Source organism: Aedes aegypti, chromosome 2, assembly GCF_002204515.2.
Source record: "Aedes aegypti strain LVP_AGWG chromosome 2, AaegL5.0 Primary Assembly, whole genome shotgun sequence".
Taxonomy (NCBI): domain Eukaryota; kingdom Metazoa; phylum Arthropoda; class Insecta; order Diptera; family Culicidae; genus Aedes; species Aedes aegypti.
This window is the reverse complement of record NC_035108.1, coordinates 26,854,959-26,875,090: the sequence shown is the minus strand read 5'-3', so window position 1 is coordinate 26,875,090 and position 20,132 is coordinate 26,854,959. Positions and strand designations below refer to the sequence as shown.

The following is a 20,132-nucleotide window of genomic DNA, read 5'->3' as shown; positions in this document are numbered from 1 at the left end:
AAGAATTCCTGATGAAATCCCCAGAAGGACTCTGATGGCAGCCCTGAAGATAATCCTGATGGAATCCCTATAAGAACTCATGTTGGAATCACTGGAGGAACTCCCGATCGAATCCTTGAACGAACTCCTGATGAAATCTTTAGAAGAATTCCTGGAGGAATTCCAGGTGGAATCTCTGAAGGAACTCTCATGGAATTTCTGGAGAAACTTTTCATAAAATTGCTAGAGGAACTCCTGATGAAGTTCCCAGAAGAGTTTCAGGTGGTATCGCTGAAGGAACTCCTGATGGAATCCCTGGAGAAATTCCAGATGGAATCAGTGAAGTAACTCCTGATGGATTCCATAGAAGAACATCTGATGAAAACCCCATGATGGAATCCCTAGAGAAACTCTTAATGGAAACACTCTGGAAGAACCCTAAAAGGAATCCCCCCTGGATGAATTCTTGGTGAAATTCCTGATGGATTCCATGTAGGAATCCCTGGAGGAATTCCGTATTATGGAATCATTGGTAGAACTGCTGGTGTATTTGCTAAAGAAAAAGGTTAAGGTGACACATCTCGGAATCCAAACATGGCTGGCACAATTGCCGGCTACTCACGATTTCAAAGGCAATAATCTGCTGAAATGTGGGGCCTTCCTTAGCCGAGTGGTAAGAGTCCGCGGCTACAAAGCAAAGCCATTCTGAAGGTGTCTGGGTTTGAATCCCGGTCGGTTCAGGATCTTTTCGTAAAGGAAACTTTCTTGACTTCCCTGGGCATAGAGTATAATCGTACCTGCCACACGATATACGAATGCGAAATTGGAAATTTAGGCAAAGAAAGCTCTCAGTTAATAACTGTGGTAGTGCTCATAAGAACACTAAGCTGAGAAGCAGGCTCTGTCCCAGTGAGGACGTTAATGCCAAGAAGAAGATGAAGAATCTGTTGAAATAATAAACGTACAAAGTCAACCTTCTTATTATGAACTTTCTGCTAGTACACAAAGCTAAAATAGATATTGCACTGTAGTTTGATGCTTCTTTCGCGAGATCCGTGCCTTCAAAGTTTTGGTACATTATTGAATTTTGATTCCATGCTGTTTCACCTCAAAGATTGTGGGAAAACGCCAGTCGAATATATAGAAACAACTCAAAAGCGCACATTTGCTAGATCACCATGTCGTCGACGCTGTATAAATTCACGCATTTTGTCTTGCCACCCATCTGTATCTGCAGTTCATGGGACGTATAAGATGCAATTTGACATGCAGACGTCGAAGTTCGTGTAACATCCCTACAGACGGAACGATCAGTTCGTCAAACACTTGGATTTGCCCACCTGGGTTTGAGTAAAATCAAACAAGTTTGATTTTGGTCGACCGAATCGGCCATCGTCAAACATGTTTCACAAACTGTCAAATTTGTTCGTCAAGCAGCATCATACACGGTCAAACATAGCAACAACATGAGCACCTGGGGGCGGAGTCAATGTTAGTCAAACTTTCTGAGCGTCTGTGGGCTGCATAAGCCTAAAGAGACATGTAATTGCGTAAAGAGACGTGTTAATGGTTAGCACTCGGATTCAGTTTGGCTTTTTATTCCGTAGAAAGCTAACTAAATTGTTTACTTTCACAATCGCCAGATTTAATGGAACTAAATCTGAGAATTTTGCTAATAACACAGCGTAACAAAAATGACATTTTTGCGTGTCTCAAGGATCAAATTATGTGTCTCTAGTAGATTTGGGGTTGCTGAATCTGGTGCCATTCTCAGAAATGTTCCAGCACGTCACAATTTTTAGCTACAGGTCGCCAAAGTTGTATAAAACACTGGTTTTATTAATGTTTACATGAAATTAAAAGTACAATTTATCAAACTTTTTTGTAATCTAATCCACCAAACATGCAAAATAGAACTTGAACTTACATTTCAGACATAATTTGATTGAAATTGCGCGATTAAATTTCGATTAAATCGATTTTTTCAACATGCTTGCAGTCCCCATACAAAATTCTTCGTTTTTTCTATATGGCAAAATACAACAATTCTCTAAACCATCAAAAAATAACTTTTCCGTATCGAAAGTATTACAAACTTTAATGATAAGTATTGTTATACACATAAAGTTTGAATTCTGTGGCAAATTAAGCCAATATATTACCTTACAAGCTTGCAAACTTGCATGCAAGTTGGCTGAAATAGCAATTTTTTGCATTTTCAACAGACGATATCTCAAAAACTAGACGTGCTATGATATTTCTGAAAACGGAAATGGATTCAGCAACCCTTAATTAAGTGAATAGCGGTATTTTGGTGCTGGAGACAAAAACGTGTTCCGCAGTGTAAGCGATGTAAATTTACTTTGTACATGTTATGTTTTGAAAACTTGATGTTCTATTTTTTTTACTTTGACCCTTCTATCAAAAGATAAAACTGATCTAGATCCATTTTTTTTTCTTATCTATTTTTTTTAATATAGGCACTCCGTGCTCGTGGCCACTACTGTGCCGGATTCAGTTGATCTGTAGCTTCTTTATCGATACAGATCTATTTTCAACTTATCTATATTTACGATATTTACATCTAGTTTCACTCTCTCCTACTCTTTTACTCTCACACCAAGCAGGTAGGGGAGAGCTCTGCTATTAGTGAGGCTAGCTGCCTGCGGGGCCCAGATAGCCGTAGCGGTAAACGCGCAGCTATTCAGCAAGACCAAGCTGAGGGTCGTGGGTTCGAATCCCACCGGTCGAGGATCTTTTCGGGTTGGAAATTTTCTCGACTTCCCAGGGCATAGAGTATCTTCGTACCTGCCACACGATATACACATGCAAAAATGGTCATTGGCATAGTAAGCTCTCAGTGAATAACTGTGGAAGTGCTCATAAGAACACTAAGCTGAGAAGCAGGCTCTGTCCCAGTGGGGACGTAACGCCAGAAAGAAGAAGAAGAAGAAGCTGCCTGCGAAGGGGGTCAGTTTGTCTCAGTCACCATCTGATACTGACGGAGGATGGATGTGCTCCCCAAAGCACGGTCGTCCGTGAGGCGTCTTCTGGTGGCTGGACGGGTTTTTCGTGGAGGGGCTGGGAATCGAACCCATGACCTTCCGCTTATGAAGCGAAAGCGTAACCTCAAGGCTACAGACCCCCCTATTTTTTTCTTATCTTGAACCGAGTAATATAAGTTTTGACCGTCGAAAACAGCGCTCTGCCCCAGTGTCCCAGCGGCTCAATTTGTGACTCGCGCTCGCGCGCCACACACGGGACAAGCGAGGAGCAATTTGTCTCAACCACGCGATCTTGCTGGCGAAGTCGTCTTACCGCGCACGCAAACCGAAAACTTTATGACAGTCTGCGGTGAAACGCGCAAAGAAATCACCACCTAACCAGGCACAATGACGTGGGGGTTTTCCGCGGTAAATAAATTTGCACGCAAATCACTCGCAGCGTGACACGGCCACCAACTGAGAATCTTCCGGCTGTGGGTTTGATAGCGTTTTTCTTTTTGCAAATCGAGGAAAGTTTAAAGGGAGGGAAACCGGCGACTACAATGTCGCCGATACAAAGAACAAACAGTTCATGAACTTTAATCGATCGAAAGCAGAAAGGAAAGCAAATCTCTATAGTCGTTCAGACTTGGAGGGAAGTTAACCGATATAATCTTCACGCGGATATAAAAGACAGTAAATCCTTGTTTGTACTTAAGTGGCTTTTATCTTCGGTTGATTCGGTCGGCTGGGAGGGATTACCGTTTGGTGTTCCATATTGCAAATTTTCGTAAAGAAGCTTTGCATATTTATTGCTAGGTTTTGGCTACATATGTATGATATAAGAAAAATCTATTCTGGATAATTTCCCGTCATTTAACGAAGTTATCCTTGTACGCTACAATGCTTTTTTTTTCCTGTAGATGAAAGTTTTGGAAGTTTTAAACCAAAAAAAAAAATACCACATTTACGTAAAGTGACGTGAGACAATAACTTATAGTTCTTACTACCGTCAAAAAATCTTATAAATTACCTTTCTGACGACCAGTTTCGGGCGCAATGTAGCCCATGTGCTCTTTTTCAGTGGTTGTAAAAACGAAATCCTGAAGCAAAGAAATCACCTCGGAAGATGAACTAGACACAAAAAGTTATGTATTCACTTTACACTTCATTTCTAATCACTACTCTTTTGATCCAATTTCCTAATTGCTAGTGTTTGGCCAGGACCCAACGCTACGTTGTGTTGTTTCGAGAGCATCAGAACCCGTAGGAAATGACCAACACAGAAACTGACTACAAAGGATGATTTATTACCTCCGAGGCACAAGCTGACACCCGGAGCACAGACAAACAGACGTAACACTTAGAACAAATCGCAATCAAAATCATAGTCGCGAGGACACGTACGCCCAATGCTAAAATTACTGTGTTTGGCCGATGGGCTAACAGGTGGCGGTAGTGTGTAAACGTCAAACACGAACAAAAACGATGCGAGCGCTGCAGATGGTGGATCGGCCACCTACAATATATTTGAATCGACCGTTAAAAAGGTGGTCGATGGACATCGATGAGAGTGTGACGTCTGTTTGTCTGTGCCCGGAGGGTCAACAAAATACTTAAGGGGGCAGAATCCGTCATTGATTTCGGAATTTTCAAAAGCAGTTTTTTCGTTCAGAACCAAGAAAATGTACAGGAAAATATGTTCACTGTATTCAGTTTTCCAACCGAAACACAGTGAACACATTTTCATCGAATAATTTTTAGATTTGAACAGAAAAACTGCTTTTGAAGTTTCGATGATGACGATGATTACGATGACGGAGCGTTGATCGTTAAAACTATTTACATCTTGATGCTTAATAACTATTCGATAACACAAAATAACATACACAAATATCAATCACATGTGGTTATATGTATGTAGTGGTGGAATAAACAATTCAGATGTGCATCACTTCCATTGCGATCGAGGGGATTCCGATTCCAAGAATTGAGTTTTTGAAAGCGCAGAGCCCGGAGCCGATACAACAAGTCTCAACAGCTAGTAATTTACGTTTTTCATTATTTTCCATACGTTTTGACAGTTCTCCGACTACCATTCTTCCATGCGCTTGTGTTGAAAGTTTGAGAAATTTGAGAATCCAGCGTCGCGCGATCAGTGGTTGGAATACAGTGGCGTCGCTCGGCGGCCAATGCGAGAAACTGAATATTCGACAGGTTGTTGCCTGTACTTTTTGCCGCTGCTGGCGCCAACTGTTAGCGTTTAGGAACGAAATAAACAGTCGTTACCCTATTGGTGTACAGTGCATCGACATTACCCTTGACCTCAGACCCTTATCTCCCCGGAACCACTTTACGGTATTTCTTCGGGGAGGGGCCAGTGCATATAGCACAGCACATGTAGCAGAAGTAGCCTAGGCAAAGTGCTTCTCCTAGCCGACTTAAACAATGTTGCAAGGGACCAGCCTCGGCAGGGCTAATCCTCTGCAGCCAACTCTTGGTCAGCGAGCCATAGGCGCTGCAATTCTAACATAATGTGAGTGATAGCCGTAGTTACTGCATTCCAGCTCTCGGTATCCGCACATATTCTCTCTATTATATTGTCAGGGGACGTGTCCCCTCCGCATGTAATGAGCATGCGACCTCTCACAACATTGAAACGGGGGCAATCGAATACGACATGCTCCGCTGTTTCCTCCACACCAGCACAATTGGGGCACGCAGGAGATTCTGAGTGCTCGAACCTATGCAGGTACTGCCTGTAGCAATCATGTCCTGACAGAAACTGCGTCAGGTGGAGCGGCGATGGGTCCATCTACGTTTAGTGGAGTTATCCCATTCCTGCTGCCAACCTCTAAGCGTTTCCTCTTTACACGCGTTGCGAACTCCTCTGGTACCTCTTTGGTTGTAGCATTGACCATCTTCCTTGATGATGGGCGTCATTCCGGCTATGCTGCACACAGCCTCTTTAGAAACCGTTCGGTATGCGCTTGCTACTCTTAAGCACATGAGCCTATTACGTATTACGTGCTTTCCAACCGCTTTTAGGTTTCTGCCCGTTCTAAGCGCTTTTGACCAGATTGGTCCTCCATACCTTAGTATGGATAGCCCACGCTTGCCAGGAGCGTGGCTAGCGAAGCTGAACTTGTCATTACCCAAATAACACGCGAAACATCTACCACATTATTCCAGAAATGGTTTCAAATATGTATCAAAAAAAGCATCTGTAACTTACCTAGTTCTAATTCCGTTGCATATTAATATCAAAAGCTCATATATTTTCATTATCGTTCCAATTAACTTGCATTCCACCGCTTGTTTGACGTTTAACTTTATCGAATCAAGTGAGGTCAAGTTTATCAAGATGTATTCAGTAACTTTACAAACAAACTCTTGCAACTTCTTACAAAATGCCTTATTTAATGTTATGTTTAAAATTACTTTCAATTAAAGCACCCGCAACTTGAGTTTATTGCATTCAAGTTCCGTTTCAATGCCCACTAATCAAGAAGATTAATCCCAGTTGCGCGAAAGTTGCTCTTAACTTCGTGTTTGACTGCTAGAAGTTTGTTTGTTTTAATCCAGTTGCAATATAGTTGAGTTTCATATTACGCACCATGTAACTACGAAAACACGTTCTAGCAACAGTTTGTCTGTTTTCAAATGTTGCGCGAAAGTTTTTGCAATAACTTTAGTTTATTTGAGGTGTGGCCAAGTTTTGCCAGTAACGAGCTTGTATACTGAAGGGTGCAGTAAAGTAACAAACAACAAGCCCCCCAACCTTACTAATTTATGTGTTGATTTGTATGATGTAGCGAGACGATAATGATAAAATTGAACCGTCTATTCAGGTCGAAGTTGTGAACTTCACATATCGTGCAAGACTCTAAGCTGATGGTTGATTCGTCTCTGGATTATCAACGGTGTGTCAAGTGTGTCAATGATTTTATCATAAATTTTTCCTTCTTTTAAACATAGGCTTTTCTTTCGAGTTATACTGGTTTCATTCATATGAGCAATAATTTAGCTTATATTTTCATGTGGAATTTTGCGTTCTTCAAATCATCGGCAGTTCTTTGTAGTTATACCGAATATTTATATTACACGTACTTAAATTTTCATAAAAGATTTTTCCTTCTTTTGATAATAGGCTGTTCTTTTAAGATTGAAATATTTTTCATACCTATTGGAATTTAGGAATTGGAAAAGAGTCTTTCTCAAACATATATTTTTTAGCACAACAGTTAACTTACATAGGTGAGATGTCTTTCTCCTCCAAGATTAATATTGCAACGTGTGAACTGAGCTCTACACCATTGCTTGCGTAAAGCAGTAAACCGAACAACTCAGTGAACACTATCGTCGAAAAAGCTCACAGTTTCTCCGTTGTAAAAAAAAAGAAACAAAGACTTGTGGTTGCTAGAACTATGATTTTTATTCTTAGTACAATTCAAGGGATCGAAGCAACCTGATCCAGCAGAAAGACGATTTAGTCTTGAAACGTTTTGGTTACTGTCAGAGGCTTACAAAACTATAAAGGCAATGCGAAAACCTCTGCTGGCAGCTCTTACCTCTAGCAGAGAAGTGAATGATTGCTTATAATTGAGACGTTCGACTTTCCGCGTTGACTGTTTCTTGAACTAACACTGAAGATATATTATTTGTATATCAGCAATGATTTATCTTTCTTTAAGAATAAGCAGAATAAGCTAATTGAAATTCATTAAAAATGCATGCCACTATTATTTTCGATTTCGGCCAAACGGCGTTCGGCCAAATGAACCGCCCATCTATGGGGAAAAAGCGACCACTACGATTTTTGTGCATAATTTTGCGAAAAAATACATCAATTCACGGTTATTCCAAGAAGTATGATGTTTTATGAATTCTACATTGTTTAACCTGTATGTAAAATCGTTTTTTTTTTTCTGATAAATTGGCTCTAACCTTGTGACACCCATATTTTGGGAAAAAAGTTTGGATTTTGTTTGCATTTTCAATAAAATTGACTTCATTCTCAATGAATAACGATGTACAACGTAGACATAACTTCTAAATGTAGACTTTTTTTGGAATATATAAGGGGCGACGGTCTTACCCCATCAACAGTGGTCGATTCTAACCCGCATGCACAGTTTTCACAAATACACCCTTAGTACAAAGCCAAATATTTACAATTTATATTTCACTTCACTGAAGAATTTTCCACATTTGTGGTAATGCAAGGACGGATAATTTGTTGCGTTTTTACAAAAATTCCCTTGCAGAATGCTTAAGTGAGCATCTGTTAAATTAAGATCAAATTCAACATCGAATTTTTTTTTTATTTGTTATGAATTTGTTATTCAATGAAGCTTCGAAATGATAAACATCTTGAGATAAAGTTAAGTACTTGGTTAACTTTCAAGAAAACCGTCAGTTTCATGCGAAATTGGAGGTGGTCCGGCTTACCCCGGCGGGTGTTTTTACCCCGTGTTCCCCTAATAGATACGCAAACAGTTTTATCGCAAGTCGAACGAAAATTTTCAGCTTCACATCAACGTTGCCTTTTCATATAATATAACTATGAGTTTCAGTAAAATGTCCGATAAATGCAAACATACTCGCCAGCGAGCCAGCAAATTTTCGAGAGCAAAAATCTGGAGAACCGAACATCCATTTGAGCAAAAAACTTGATCACTCGCTAGTGGCAGCAAATATGACTGACTAAACAATTATTTTTTTCTTTTTTTGTGGAGTTTTCAATTGGTAAACTTTTGAGTTATCACAATTCTTGAATTTTGTGAAAAATGGCAAAACAAAGAATATAAAGTTTTTTAAATTAAAATATTTAGAATTATATTTCGTTCTGCAGTTTTTCCATGTTTGTTAAGACATGCAAGTCTGTAAAACATTTTTTTTAAATTCATATTGATTGTGATACAGAAAGACATGGACATCGTCTTCAGCCATTTAGCTGCACAGATTGTAACTTAATACTAGACAACGGTCAAGCATGCTCCAATGGTACAGCCGAGAAACATTCCTGACGATAAGTTTCAATGACTGCAGCTGGAATCAAATTCACGCCCCTTGACACGATACGCTTAACTGCCAGACGACACTCACCGCACGGCCACAAAGCCAACATGATGAAAATATTTCAAAATCGGAATTTTGATGTTTTTTGTAGAATTTAAGATTTACGATAAAATAACTATTTATGTTGAGTATACTTCTAGTTATGTTTGTTGCGTTGCGATAAAAATTACTAATCAATAAAAGTGATGGTCTGTGTCGTTCAAAAACAGTAAAATACATGCTCTTTTATGACTTAATACATTGATTGACGGGCTGACTGAGGAATTAGCTTATTTTAATCACAGGTCCAGCTTTCATGAAAGATAGTCCAGGATGTATAAAACAGTAAGGGTATGCGATATGAGTTTATCCACAGCGATACGAAACGAAACCATATGCGGAATATTCAAAACTGTTCGTAGCAAGCGAAACGAAACGAATTCCGTAAAGACCGATACGAAATTCAAATTCTCACGAAATGTTGCGAAACAAAACGATTTTTTTCTGAATATTCCGCGATTTTTTTTTTTTCGTGTGGTGATAATTTTGGTATATATACACGTGGGGTAAATCACCCTCTTTGAAAGATTTATTCGATTTGTCAGGAAGGGGGTGGGGGGTCATTTTTTATGACCCATCGGGCTCAACAATATTTTTAATATTATACCATTTAATTCCACTAGAGTTTGTATCCTTTGACAGATACGCGTATTTCGACCTCAACTGTAAGGCCGTCTTCAGTGTCGTGTACTAGACTCGAGTCTAGTACACGACACTGAAGACGGCCTTACAGTTGAGGTCGAAATACGCGTATCTGTCAAAGGATACAAACTCTAGTGGAATTAAATGGTATAGTACTAAATTCGGTTTTTTCATCTACTTATAGGTATTCTACTAAACAGCTCGAAGATTTATTATCATTTTTAATATATTACTTGCATCTAACAGCTAAACTTCTGTCGATTTGAATTACAAATATGTCCCATGACGATAACACAAGTTCCTCTATCTGTAATTAACATCCCTTTCGCTTTGCTCTCAATACGGTCCTAAAATTTTTAATGAAATCTTGTTTTTAATAAATAACACGAATGAGCATGCTCCACAACACTCACTCATTTCAGATTAAATTCTGAGTGTAATCTCAAATTTTGAGCTCATTTTGGATGAAAACTGAGACTGCACAAGCCCTTTGAAGTTTGTATGTGAATTATTATGGTAAAAGCAAGCTCGACTCATACTAAAATCAACAACTAGGGTAACGGTCGTATTTTGGACCCCCTAAGGAAGTGATTTTACATTTTTGTCCCAATTAATTAATTGCACAGCGTAACCAAGTCAAAGAACATACCAAAATGTAGAGAAAAACTTCCTCTACGAGATAAAACTGCCCATACGGTCATGTAGGATCCAAAAGACGTCGAAAACAATTGAATTGTGATGCACTGTTTTTCATTATTTTGGACACACTAATACATTTTGGACCCTCAAAGTATATATTTTGGACCCCCGGCATATTTTTATCGTTTGGCGACAAAGTCCACGGCACTGGTTGTATAATATGCTTGCCCATAGTCTAATCAATCGATTGACAATGGAAAAGCGAAGAAATTCTACGCTTTTAGTTCAGAAATTAGAAAAAAGTTTTTGTTTACATTTGAAAAATTTCTGACGTCTTCAATTTCTGTCTGTAACGGTTGCATGGATGAACCGATTTAATTAAATTAATTTCAGATAAAATAAACACATTTTCCATGCACAAACGCTTGATGCAAGTGCGGAATAGTCCTATCTTTCCAAATGGCATGCGGATTGTATTGGTCTTTCGATTTAAACTGGAAAATTTGCAGGAAAATGGCCCAGGGGGTCCAAAATATATAGAGGTCCAAAATATATTGGTTACCCTAATTACTGAGGCGATCGATTTGCATACGGTCTTCGGCAAAGTTGTAGCTGACAGTTTCAGCGTTGAGAGCACGTGAGCAAACACTATGACCGATTGAATGAATTGCTTGCTTTTCCCGTTGTTATTCCAATACAAACTTGAAGGGCTTGTGCAGTCTCAGTTTTCATCCAAATGTGCTCAAATTTTGGGAGAACACTCAGAATTTGATCTAAAAACGAATGAGCGGTGTAGAGCAAAAACGATCTTTTGAACCACCTTAATGAGCCTGTCTGTAAATCTTCCAGTCACGCAGTATTCTCATGCTAAGAACAACGTCTGGTCAAATTTTCAGCTCATTTGAGAAAGATTACGGTATGCTTCAAGTTAAAAATGTGTTTTTGGGTTCATTTCAAGGTTTGAAAAATCATAACTAGCATGTGGGAAACCATAACCACTTGCTATTACCACTATTTGAATAATAACTTTGTTCTGTTAAAGTTTGTAGAATACGCTAATAAGATTAAATTGAGTTTTAATATTGTTTGATCCAGATTTGTTCACCACAGTGCCCAGAAATCACAGCTTTCGCAATATATATGGTCTAGAAAACACACATTGACATTATTTCTTCAAGCCCTAGTCAAAGGGAATCAAACACAATAAATCTATGAATTCATTAATCATTAACAGCTTACATGTTGCTTTAGGCAATAAATTACAAAAAATGCCCGAAGATCGAACACCGTACGGCAAACTTAAGGATAGTTAATCGCGCATGACACATGTACCGACGAATGAATGAATTGAACAAGTTAGCATTGCTTTTTCTTACCAATTGATGATTGTTTTTATCGCATTTCACTGACCATTTAGAACGATTTGAAAACAACCATCATCATCGACAGAGAAACAGTGCTAACGTGTTCATTTTTTATGTTTTTTAAGCTAACGGTGGTGTTTTTGGCTCACTCCCAGCGGATTTACAAATGTGCTTCGTAAATACCTATTTTTTTACAATTTATTCACGAGAGATAAATGGTAACTTTGAACAAGATTGACTTTTAGATATGCATTTTCACTATGTCGGGAAATTAAAAATCCGAAATTTACATACAAGTATGCTTTTCAGAGAAAACACTTCCTGAAAATAGAGATTTTCAAGAACCTCAAGACACAAACCCCGACCGAACTGTTTTAAAACTTGCTCCAATAATAAAATCGTGTTCGGCAAAAGTTCGTAGAATTGGATAATCTACTGTGTAGAGGTATTTTCGATAAGTTTTGGTGTTCCTTTCAGTAGTTATGATTTTCTAAAACTTGAAAATAGTCCAAAAACACATAATTGATTTAAAGCACACCTATTTTTACTCCAAATTGACTGAATTTTTGACCAGAAGATCATTTCGACCTGTACAATCAAAGTATTTATTGACTGGGGAGTTTCCAGACATTTTTGAAAATATGAATAGGTCTAATGAGCATGTTCTTGCAACAACTTAAGCATTTTTTTTCGCTCAAATAACGACTATATAGTATCTGAACATTAGTTTTAAATAAGGGTCCAACTATGAATTTTCACACCTTTGATCATCTTTGACGTTCACTTATTAGTCAAAAACGCTACAGGGGTTAATCATTTTAACACGAGGTGAATCCTATCTGACATTTTGGAAGGAACACGGAATACAAAATACACCCAAAATTTGAGTAAAACCGAGGAATGTGTCAAAATTTCAAAAACATGAATTTTTTTTTTTTTTTTGAATTAGAACCAACGATAAACATTTAAAAATTGAGTAAACATGTGCTTCTAGCCTAAATTATTAGAGCGTTTCATTCTAAAATTGAGACTGGACTATAGACCCTATTACCTGTACGCACCATACGTTGGGCCCCCTAACTAATGAGGGTCGTAAGTAACTATGAAAAATTTAAACGAAGTAAATATTGCAACATGTTACATACTGATAAAGCCGAACGCGCAATGTTCGGCGCTGCGCTAAGTCAGTAGCGTAAACGGTGTTCAGCCAAACCTTGCTGAGGATGACAGGTTTGAATCCCGGTTCAGTTTTCGTAAAGGAAACTTTTCTGACTTTCAAGGACAAGCCTACATTTCGTATGTCTTGATTTATAAAAGCTCGTACTTATACGAATTCCATAAAGCTCAAAGAGATGTATATATGTTTTTAAAATATTATAGCTAAGGAGTGGATCGAAAAATAGTTGCGCAGATTAAAAAAAAAATCGCAAAAATATTGCACAAAAGAAATTAATTTTTAAGAAATGTTTAACAATGTATTTGAAAATTCTGTACCGTAAAATGGGGTGAAGTTGATCACTTTCGAGCGATTCTGTTCTATAGCTCCTAGTAGAATTCATGTATTATTATCCAAATATTTTTATAACATAAACTGGTTGGATATCTATCGAATTATACAAACAAAATGTTGACGAAATGTTCACTTAATTACAAAAACTTTTATTTTAAATCAAAAAGTGAAGTTTTTGATTCCCGGGTGAAATTGATAAATTATTGCGATAAGTTTCCTGAAATAATGAGACATGCTATTCACTAAATTTGGGGTCACTGAATCTGGAACAAGTCCCAAAAATCTTACAACTTAATGATATATCGGTTAATTTTCAATTTTAATGGTGGAAATTTCAGAACACACTACATTAACCCATATCCGCCCAGCGTCCTAAAATAGGACAGAAGCCCCGAACGCCCAGCGTCCTATAAATAGGACAGTACTTGTAGTGCAAATATCTTGAAAATAAAGAGGTTTAGGAGAAAACTGTCTTCTGCAAAGTTGATCACAGGACTGCTGACTTCCACTTGGTAACTATTTTAATTCAGAATTAACTCACCAGGTGGCGCACAGATGCCAACAAATGTCGCATTTATAAGCAACATATGAAACAACTTTCCAGCGTACAAATACTTGCTTCGTTTATATCTCAGTCCAGCGATGAGATACAAAATTGGTGTCTTCGACAAAGTTGAACAACTAAATAATACCTATTCGCATAGAACCTAACAAATTCGGAAAACACTCCCAAGATGGCGCTAGTTACCCAAAACTTTATTTGCTTATATCTTAGCCCAGTTATAACATACAAAATTGGTGTCTTCGACGAAGTTGAACAACTAAATAATACCTATTCGCATAGAACCTTATAAATTCGGAAAACACTCCCAAGATGGCGCTAGTGAGCCAAAACTTTATTTGCTTATATCCCAGTACGGTTATGAGATACAAAAATGGTGTCTTCGACAAAGTTGAACAACTAAATAATATCTATTCGCATGGAACCTTACAAATTCGGAAAACACTCCCAAGATGGCGCTAGTTACCCAAAACTTTATTTGCTTATATCTTAGCCCAGTTATAACATACAAAATTGGTGTCTTCGACAAAGTTGAACAACTAAATAATGCCTATTCGCATAGAACCTTATAAATTCTAAAACACTCCCAAGATGGCGCTAGTGAGCCAAAACTTTATTTGCTTATATCCCAGTACGGTTATGAGATACAAAAATGGTGTCTTCGACAAAGTTGAACAACTAAATAATATCTATTCGCATAGAACCTTACAAATTCGGAAAACACTCCCTAGATGGCGCTAGTTACCCAAAACATTATTTGCTTATATCTTAGCCCAGTTATAAGATACAAAATTGGTGTCTTCGACAAAGTTGAACAATTAAATAATACCTATTCGCATAGAACCTTATAAATTCGAAAAACACTCCCAAGATGGCGCTAGTGAGCCAAAATTTTATTTGCTTATATCTTAGTTCAGTTATGAGATAAAAAATTGGTGTCTTCGACAAATGTGTTCAACTGAATGAGATCTATTCGCCCGAAAACTTATTAGTTCGGAAAACATTCACTAGATTGCGCTAATGGGCAAATATTGTATTTGCTTGCATCTAAGTTCTGTTATGAGATACAAAATTGTTGTCTTCGACTAAATGATACTTAGTCACATATAACCTTATAACACTCACAATATGGCGCTAGTGGGCAAAGATTTTATTTGCTAATATCTCACCCGCCAAGGGCGCCAGCCTTTAGGGGGCGCCAAAATGTGTGACTTTGAATAATTTTAGAAGAAACATAAGCGATACTTTGCATAATTTTAGAAGAGACATATTTAATAAGGGCGTCTCTCAAAGAGACAGGTAAAAACCCCTAAACATAACAATGCAAATTGTGGGACCTAGATAGTCATAGCGAAAAACGCGAAGTTATAATGAGTTGTTAGTTCAAACCCTCGGTGCTTCTGGGCAAAGAGTATATTCGTGCTTGCCACACGATATCAAATCCAAACGCAAAAATGATCAATTGGCAAGTAAAGCTTTCAGTAAAACTGTGGAAGTGCTCATTAGTTTACCACTTAGTTTAGTGTTATTGAAACATGACGTAAAGATGTTTTAGCAAGTAGAAACAAAACTAGTCTCTGCTAAAACATTCCAGTGCAGACTTTTTCTACATCCCTCGTTGTACCTCTATTGGTTGCTCATTCCAATAAAGCATTCCTCTTACACAGAACGAATCACATTCACCATTTATCGGAAAAGCAGGCTCTGTCCCAGTAAAGACGTAACACCAGAAAAAAATAAGGTGAAAAATGAGAATTTAAAAAAATGCTACTCAATTAATTTTAATAAAATATTTTTGAAGCAATTTATGAAATGCATAAAAAATTATAAAATAGGTAATATAAAACTCCTGTAACAAATCTCAGACTTATCAATATAAATTAAATATTTTACAACTCTAGCATTGATTTGAAAATATCGACACAAAAATTCAAAGTTGCAATCTTTCGAAGGAAGCCACGAACAACAGTGATATTCTTATTTAAGTATTTTGTTCACTAACAGAAAGCATAAAATAAAAAAGTTTGGTCAGTCAATCTACTATATCTTCAGTTAAGTGCCTTTAAACGGTAGTTGGGGTAGATTTCGACCATAATTAGATTCCGAGCTGATTCAGATTGAAGCAGTAGGATTCCACATAATTATTACCCATATTCTAACACAAACCAGAACATAATGTCCATTACAAAATCTTGGTTTAAATTTCCACTCAGTTATATGTGGGATTTTGGCAGAATACCATGCGAGTTTTTGACAACCTTTTAAGAAGGATACCTTGTCAGTTTTGGAGGGTGTCCTCACACTCTGGATCGAATGGCAGCTTATTCAAGAATCAGATCGAATATTCAGCACAACTCTCACAACATTCCAAACCAGGTTATTAGAAAATTATTTGACATTGAAATGAGAACAGAAATGAAAAGCCATAATACAAAGTTTTTCTCGTAACATGAGCAATGTTTTCAACATTTCAAAAGAATTTTTTCACTCACTGATATGAGTTTGATTAAAGTTAAAATTTCAAGAAAGCATTAAGGAAATAATGATAACATTTACCAATTAATTCCATGTTGTATTTTTTTATAGAGATTCAAGGGGGTATCTTACCAAAATTTATTTTTTAGTGGACGTTTTATCCCTCTGAGAATATTCTTAAAATTTTCTGCAGTTGTATTGATAGAATTCAATTAAAAAAAAAACTTGGTCAAGAAGTTAAGCAAAAATATATGGATCAGCCATTATCTACAAGCATTTCTTTGGGAATATACACTATACTGATATTTCAATAGATCCCAGTGGTTTCTGCAGCTTCATGTCTAGCCATATAACAGGAAATGTGTTAGACTATTTCATAACTTTCGGGCTATCGGACAGTCCTCCCAAGAATAAAATTTGGTATATATGGTCTTACTTATCCAATTATTCAAAGTTGTATTAAACAGTATTATCATGAGGATTTTGATGAACCATTTTTACAGAAGTCGCGCTAGAATTTTGAGTGTTATAGGTAAAATAATGCATTCTTAAAATATTGAAAAAAAAAAACTTGAGCTTCAAACAAGGGGCGCTAAAATGTCGGTTCGCCAAGAGCGCCATGAGACCACGCTACGGCTCTGCTCCTAGTCAACTTCTCTTACGTCATTACAACCGTCCTGTGATATTTGTCTCTAGGCAATCTAACTGTTTTAAGTACAATTTTCTTAGTCATAAGTCAAAAAACATAGTCATAAGTATACTCACAGTTTGTAATTGTGGAATTCAATTCAAATTTAAGAAATTTAGGTTTAATTCATTTAGTTTACGAGTATGGAATGCATGGAAGCTAACCTGAAATGTTTGTATGAGTATCATTTAGTGTAATTCAATTTTTGTGTATTATTTTTAACATTTGACTCACGATATAATTGAAGCTCAATCGCAACACACAATTTACGTATAGCGCAGGGAAATAATTCGAGTATAAACTCCTAAACTTATAGGCTGATGATTAAATTTGTTAGCATTTCTCTCGCTGTTCACACTATATGATTTTCGGAAACAATCTCATCGTTTTGTTTTCATTTGTACTTCGGTACCTACTTCATCAGAGCAAAAAGATGACAAGCTGTCCGTCAGATTTTCAGCATTCCTGTGGGTATTTCTGCCGCAGCTTCGACGGGTGTAACGCCCCCGGTACACTATGCAATTTTCCTTGAAATTAGCAACTCGCGCACAAAAATATACATTTTCACTCAGAAAATGATTGTTTATCCACAATGCAAATTTAAAACTGTATTAACAGAACATATCTGCAATGTAAGAAATAGTTTATTTAAATGGTGTCTTTATATAGCCTTGTCAATAGTCGATTGTTTGGAGAAGAACCCTTCAACAGTTCAGCAAACATTTCATAAAAAATCTGTTTTCCATGGTATAATTATCTTGAATGTCAAACCGAACTTAGGTACATCAACAGCAGCCATCAGGTAATACGAAGTCACAGAAATTATGCTAATTGAAATCAAATCATAGCTCTATTGACAGTTTATACATGTGGGTACATGAATGATCAACTTCTCCCCACTGATCAACTGCACCCCGAATTACGGTATGTCAAAAACTACGATAAAACATATACGATTTTTTTTTTATTGGCTATACTAGATGCTTTGTATATAGCTTGAAAGAATGTGAGTAGGGGCACAAGTCGATAAATGCCTATATAAACACTGATAAGCAGGCTCTATCCCAGTTGTAACAAAACGCCAGAAAGAGGAAGACTTGAGAAATTACCAGATAATAGGGCGATATTCAAAACTCAAAAGGCAATAGATGGCTCTTTTTCAATGGTAGTAAAAACGAAATTCTGAAGCAAAGAAAGCACCACGGAAGATGAACTAAACACAAAAAGTTATGTATTCACTTTACACTTGATTTCTAATCACTACTTTTTTGATTCAGTTTCCTAATTGCAAGCAATTTACGATTTTAATTATTTTCCATACGTTTTGACAGTTCTCCGACTACCATTCTTCCATGCGCTTGTGTTGAAAGTTTGAGAAAATTGAGAATCCAGCGTAGAGCGATCAGTGAGCGGAATACAAACATCAGTGTCGCCGCTCGGCGGCCGGTAAGAGAAACTGAATGTTCGAAAGGTTGTTGTCTGTAATTTTTGCCGCTGGCGCCAACTGTTAGCGTTTGAGAACAAAATAAACAGTCGTTACCCTATTGCTACAGTATTTGCTGGAGTATTGAATTAAATACGTTTTTTAAGAATGCATGAAATTAAACTTAAGAAATCAATAGAGATAAATTGGAGAACTGCAAGAGTAATAAATTCCAAAAGATATTGCTGGAGGAGCTTTACAAGGAATTCCTAATTTAGTTTTATGGATTAATTCTTAGAGGAATTACTCTATAAATGGCTGGAAGTTCTGCAATTAACACACACTACACAAATGAACAATTCCGGAGGAATGAATATTTCTAAAGTAAACTATGTGGGAATTATTAGAGCTATTTTTGTTAGTTTTCTTAAACAAGTACTTGAGAAATGATCCTATTCAAAAATCTATGAAAGAATTTCTGGACGATTTCTGGGAGAATTGGATTTTGAGGAGTGTTGAGATTTTTTTTATTACAGGATACAAAATAAAATTTTCACTAAATTTTAAGCTTCGTAAGTATTTTTATAGCTTTAAGGAATTTCAAATTAGAGTTCATCCATGTTCCGTCTTTCAATGAGTGAAATTTTATGTTTGTTCTCATTTACTGGTGTCTCGCGATTAGGTTGTGCGAATAATCGAAAAAATACTGTAGTGCTTTTCTACTTTAAAATACCCTAGTGTAAACGGATGATAAACAGCTGGTCCTATCGGGGATGAGTGATCAAAATTCTCTGAGTGTAGATTTATATAACGTCACTTTGCAAAATTGTAATATTTATACAGCAAAATATATATCCTTCTAGTCAGTCTTAATTTAGCCTCGAAGGTAGACAGATTCACGTTATATGGTCTGGTCGTTAAGGTTTCTGTTTCTAGGTAGTCCATGTTGAGGTCGATGTCCGTCCGTCCGCATATCTGTTATACTGGGTACATTAACAAATTCTATGATTTCCTTTAAGGTTCTTTAAAATCAATCGAGTGATGGCGGTACTACAGAAATTTTAAACTATAATGTCAGTACCCAGTATTGTAAAGGTTAAGACCATTGCCGGTATTTGGCTTCCAATACTTGCGATCAATATTAAACTAATGGAGTCGTGTAGAAATTATGTCCATTATTAGAAGCGGAGCAGAGAAGGTGGTCAGGCACAGCATGAATAAACCTAATTTGGATTATTTTTTAGATATAAAAAATGTACACTTCTTCCTCGATTAAAGTGTAAATAAATCGAAGACATTCGTCAAAATTTCAAAAAAAAAATTCGCTCAAGTTCCTTGAAATTTCGAGGAATTTCGTTTCGAAGCATGTTTGACGGAATTGTTCGATATTTCGCATACCTTTAGAAAACAGAGCACACTATTGAAAAGGGTAAAAATTGCTTTAATTCCTTCATAGTCCACACCAGTATTTGTGTAATAAAAGGGTCTGGAACCACTGCAGCCACGATTTGAGCTGTTTTATCGAGCGAAATTATCGCCTAAACTCTTCAAATGCACAAATTCGTTCACTTGCCTTCAAATGCCTGTGTTACAGAGAAAGCCAAAGCAAAATTATTCAAATACTTCAGTTTCGTCGTTTTGTTTGTAACACTTATTCACGGAGTTTAGTTAACGATATGACTAATCATAAACCTAAAATAATAATGAAAAGCATGCGTGTTAAACAGTAAATTAGTAATATGAATT

At 37.0% G+C, this 20,132-nt stretch overlaps 1 protein-coding gene across 2 annotated transcripts in view; it reads left to right on the top strand.

The window, feature by feature from the left end:
• Positions 1-20,132, top strand: part of LOC5577804 (serine-rich adhesin for platelets) — a 572,874-nt gene that overhangs the window by 328,950 nt on the left and 223,792 nt on the right. The window lies entirely within an intron of this gene.